Source organism: Neodiprion fabricii, chromosome 1, assembly GCF_021155785.1.
Source record: "Neodiprion fabricii isolate iyNeoFabr1 chromosome 1, iyNeoFabr1.1, whole genome shotgun sequence".
NCBI classification, from domain to species: Eukaryota; Metazoa; Arthropoda; class Insecta; order Hymenoptera; family Diprionidae; genus Neodiprion; species Neodiprion fabricii.
Window position 1 is genome coordinate 30,301,653 of NC_060239.1, and position 6,000 is coordinate 30,307,652.

Genomic DNA, 6,000 nt, shown 5'->3' on the forward strand with positions numbered 1-6,000 from the left:
TCTTATAAAGAGAAAGTTTTTATAGCCTGTAGTAAAATAAATATTTATAGCTCGGTGATAAATTTATCCGCCGTGTCGGTGTGCCGAAACCTTAGACACGCCATGGGGGCATCTCCTTGACGTACGGTTCGTGCAACATTCGTGGAACATGTATCCTGTGGCTTTCGGCGAGACGTCTCTCCGAGTAAGAGTATCCGCACATCTTCTCACCCGCGTTCCGCAAAAGGGGTTCTAAATTGAGGCCGCCCATTTCGCAGCGTCTTAATTGAAAGCCGGGGAAATATCACTTTTGCCTCTCGAATTATCTCCGAATGGATGTGGCGACATCGAGCACCGCGCATATGAGTGTAAGAAATTTTTTAAACGTAAATTGCGCCTGCAGAAACGAGACAGACGAGCTTGGATCTTACGTTAAAGTTGTCGATACGAAAACCTCGGTATAAACGTGCAGCCATCGTTAACGATCCTCCTTTGAAACTGTTTTATATGGGGGGTAAAAATTCTTCGGTATAAAACCTAGAATATTTTGTTTCAGGGTAAAAATCGTGCGTCACGCAACTGGCTTTGACCCCTTGTTTTCCACCGGTTATCTCCACGAGTTCTGACCTCGAGTGAACAAATATCACATCTTTCCACTTTAGCCATCGTCGTAGTCACATTGCAGCTTTTGATAAGCCTCGCTTGAATCGGGGACGAGTGACATTGCAGGGACGTGCTGAACTGAGACAACGCGAGGAATAGGTTACAGACCTGTGACGGAGAAACGGAGGAGAGAAAAGAACGAGGAGGAGGCGAGAAAAGTTTTCTTTCTTTCAACGCCCGGTGGTTGTTTCAATAAAAGTTCATAGCCTGTACGAGGACCGGGGTTGAGTATCGGTCGTTACGACCGAACGTTGTGCAGGGAAGATTTCGAAAATAAGACGGAAAAACGGGGAAAAGAGCAGGTCGAAATAGGATATAATAAAGAAGAAGGGGCGGAAAAGAGTACCAAGATTTAGGATAAAGCTAGAGACAGTTGGGAATGAATGTGCGGCAGTCGGTATCATCTTTCTTCGTGTACAAGCACGTGTGGAGTATGAAAAAAAAGCATGCTTGCACCCGATGCGCGTGGCGTTGGGCCTGTGAATTTAATAAACGTTTCCTGAAACCCAAGGGAGACATTGGCGTGGTATGGAACAAGAGATTCAAAGTCCTCAAAGGAGCTATTGACGGAGAATTTGTGGCGGGCTCACGTGAGTCGAGAGAAAAGTCGACTGATTTATTGATCGAGAGAACGCGTGTGAATACGTTTGTGAGTTTGGCTTGTTACAGGCTCGGAGTAATTCTGTTTAACAGATTAATTATAGCTGCATTCATCTAATAACGACGTAATTCCGTAAGATTCGATTTCTCCTCTCTATTCGGGCCTTCGAGGGTGCTACGTGAACCGATAACACCGCGTCTCAACTTTGGCTATGCGCCCGGGGACAAGATTTACTTAATGTCGCGTGAAACTATCGCATAATTTATCCCGTTCGAGCCACGATTTATTTTCTCGATTCAACGCGTGGGCTCCACAAAATAACAGGGTGTTACAGTGCGGAACTTTCGTCCCCGGCAAACCGGAGACGCAACACCAAGTGCCGCTAATCAGGGATCGGAATGTTAAATTTCTTCATACTGTGTTTACAAGTTGCATGGATTTCTCGATGATTTAACCCTTACTTGATACAAGTCGCCTAAAGTATCGTGAGGTGTCCGATTTTTTAGCTAGCGAAATTCTTCTGATACTTCGAAATCATTGCTCAAAGTATAATATTATCGAGGTACGAGGCACGAAACGAAGGCCATTGTTTTCCCTGGCACTCCTGAGTTTCCTAGGTTTATTCAATTAGGAACGAGGACGAACGAATCGATTGCCTATCGATAGGTGAAAATCGCTTTACCGGAGACGGTAAATTTTTTTTTTTTATTCATTTTCCAAATTTTGCACATTTTCATTTACGACTACAGATGTATATTTCAGATCGTAACTGACTTATTGCAGATATATAGATATATTTTAACTCGTTAGAAAAAACCGAGTACTCGATATAGATCGAATCTTAAATAAATCTTGTTTACAACGCAATTGATATCGGACAATGCGTGAACTGTGATATTAAATTTCACATACAGCCGGAAATTATTTTACTTGTCGAGTCAAGAAACACGCGACTCGTAGCTTTCGTAGCTGCAGGAAAGGTTTCCGAACGAAATTAATATAAACACCGACCAGTAAATTCTGCATTCGCGGATCCGGGAAAGGACCAATGGCCATACTAATTCCAAACCCGAGATCATTGTGATTCTTGGCAAATGGTATCAAAGGTCAGACGATCTGGCTTCGAACACCAGACCGCAGGAATTTGGTTTTAAAAGAGACATAGGCACATGCCTACCGCAGATCGTGGCGGCGAATTTGTCCGTGTAAAAAATGCGGTCGTCACGAAATTGGGCCAACCACCCGCTGTAAACACGCAACCGTAAAAGATCTTCCCTAATGTCAGCCCGTTTCTCCGCTCCTCGTTCCAGCCGCTCTCTCGACGACAAATCTTAGCCAGCCAACGACACAATCCTCGCAAATCCGTGCGCGTAGGATATGCTGAAATCGCCAGAGTTTCAGGGTGACCATAAATCAGTAATTGTCGGATATGGTCCACATCTTACAGCCCGCGGTCGGCACTCTTGTATTTATTACACACCTTTGGAAATACATCGTTCACATTTTTCTCGATCGTGACGAAGGTCTGTTGCCATTATTGTAACAGTATCGCGGAGCTGTTTCACAAAGACGATTCAGCCGTGGCCCTTTTAGCGGATTGCCGAATGAGAAGAAAGAAATTGTTACGGGAAAAACAGAAAACTGTTCGAATCCGATGGAAGAAAGCTTCGAGATCCCAGACGGTGGATTTTCTCAAATATCAAACAAACCCTCGTTTCTTTCTGGTTTTCTTTTCTTCGTTACGAACCATTTGACCATTCGCGACGTAATCGTTTTTCTGGAATTTAATCGACGAGTAACTCGGACATTTGAGTTAATTTTAGAAAGATTTTTAACCTCTTAAGAAACAGTCGTTTCTCTTCTCTCCATTAGAAGGACCGAGATGTCGAGGGATATTTCGGCGCTTGGTATGCGAAATTATTCAAAGTCTGAGTATTCTAATTCACTCCGAATACGAGGAACGGTATTTTCCTGGTTACGTCGAAGCAAATGGTTCAGTAATTTCGATGAATTTTCAACGCCCGCGTAACAAGCCAACGGTTGTGACCCTCAACCCCTCTAATTTCTTCGTCGTTAAAAGTTATTACCGTACACGTGTATCCGAAAACAGCTTACCACGGATAACGAGAAGCCGCATCCCTACTTTTGCCGAGCGAATAACGCGGTAACAATATTTGTAAAAAGAAAAAGAAAAAAAACCAACAAAATATCACGAAAATGATTGGTTTTTAAAATCTCCCCTTCTCCATTAGCTGTCGCCCCTCAATAACACTCAAACCACATCACCGTCGTACCGTGAATCGGTCTTCCAGTTCAATGCGGCTCTTTTCGTAACTAGGTACATGCATACATGCATACGTTCAAACACACATCGGCATTCCCGCGCTGCTCTTCATTTGCAGCTGGTCGTATCACCTTTTTCCCTCCTTCTCTATTTCTCTTCCACGTACGTACTCTGGTGTTTGACCCGATTCTTTTCCACGGCTGTGACGTCACACGCCTGCAGGAATGTCAGATCAATGGACCCGTGGTCGAGGAGAAACCCCTGGAAATTGCATCCATGCCCTGCATGCACGTGAGGATCCTGCCAATGCTCATCCTTTCCCGAGCACACGAGTTGATCCTTTCGACATTTCTTTCAGCGATCGCACGCGTCGATTCAAGTACGCGGATAACTTTGCTTTTCTATCGGTGATACAGCGAGCCGATTTGAATAATTGTAAACGAAGAGCGACCGAAGTTTCGATTTCTGTTTCGGAAAAAAAAATGTTGGTTTCACCCAGAAATTGGCCGAGTAGTACTGTACTTACATTGCATCCCAAAAACAAGTGATCTCTTAATAAATCGAGGCTTTCAAAGCTATGGGAAAAACATTAAATTTCAAGGTATGAAGAAAATTCAACTAAATTCAACCTAACCGCACAAGCTTCGGTTTCGGTTACGGCTTCGGCCGAAATTGGAAGAGGAGCCGAATATTCGGTTTCAGTTTCGATTTCGGCTGACAATCGTGTTTCGGTGACACACCAATTATAAACAACTGAAGCCGGTCGAGGACGAAACGAAATGAGAAACAGATCGTCCGCGAATTTCCGAAATTTAATTGTAAATACCTGATATAGAATATCGTATATTCGACCATCTCGGCTTAGGTCGTCCTGTACGCACGGGGTGAAATCTCCCGCCTTATCATCGCCTATGTGTTTGTCTAGCGCGATGCGCGGGCGTATGAAATGGGGATTCGCGTCATGCCCGCAAGGACGAGCCCTCGCCGGACGGGCGAAAAGGGTGAATCCTGCTCGGAGGAGAGGAGGAATTTCGCCAAAAATAGAAGCTTGACATACACGGGCACAGGCCACGCTCCTCGGAGATGTGTAGTTGTGTTCGAAAGCCGACTTCGTCATCCCGTGAATGTGTATCATGCCTTCGCGAATGCTCGAGGGCAATCGGTACCGGGTTTTCCTTTCTCTCTCTCTCTCTCTCTCTCTCTCTCTCTCTCTCTCTCTCCCTCTCTCTCTCCGTCGCAAGTCACTTAAAAATCATTTGACTCCTCCTTGGATTAATCTATTAAACTATCATAATTATTGTAGATTCAGCGGTAATTGTACCCTATTCTCTTACCCTTGCTCTATTGGATGTCTGTTAAAATTCATGGTATTCCTCTCCGTAGGATCGTATTGAACTAACACTAATTACTGTAGATCTAGAGGTAATTTTACTTTTATTACACCTATTCTCCCGCGACTGCGCGGTTATTATTATTTTTATTTTTACTTCTTAACTGCTATTGTTTAATACTGTACCGGCTTCAATATCTCTACTCAACTTTGTCTACCGCATGCTACAAAAATTACTGTTTTCTTGCGTTATGTTATCTGTTAAACTAGTATTGATTAGTGTGGATCTAGGTGTAATTTTAATCATCTTTCAATTGTACTCGACGTATTTACTTGTTGCCAACCGCCTGCCATGGCATAATGAATATATCAATCAATCAATGTCCTTCTCTCTTTCTCTCTTCACATTTTTATTCATTCTCCCGCAACGAACCGTTTTCAGGCCCGAAGAATAACTGTCGCGGCGTTGTGTTATAGGTATAATTTGAAAATTTCTCTATACAGTATTTACCAAATGAAATTACCGCAGGCATCTGTGGCCTGTGTTTTTTCTTGCTTTTACTTTTGCGCGGGGCTTTGGGACACGAGGAGAAAGAACCGAACAGCCAGCTTTGACAGATAGAGTTTCAGTAATAACGATGTGCGAGCCGTTCGTAGTTGAATTGAATTCTACCATGCTCTAGCCAGGAGAAACGTTCATTTGACGAAAAACGATTGAATTAAATTGGTGCAACAGAGTGTACTTAATTACAATTGAATGCCGCGCCGAATTGCTCTGACATTACTGACGTGAATAATTGACGGGGAAAAACCACGGGGGAAAATCACATTAATTGACATTTCGCGACCCTTGATCAATTGAATTTTACCGTATTTTTTCCCTCTTACAATTAGGTCTATAAGAGAATCGTTCAATTGTTCAATCAAGAACTGAGCTTCAGCTTTCGCGCGATATACGGACAGCGACAAAGAACATAGATTCGTTGCGTGCGTGGAGACATTCAATTTTGTGATACTTGTTCGATGTTGCGTAGAGGAATAAAGTGTTGCAGTATTCGCGGAATGAGAGCCCCGGTCATGACGTCACATAAGCCTCAGTGACGTCACAGGAGCGTTCGATACACGAGAGTTCAGTGGTGGGGA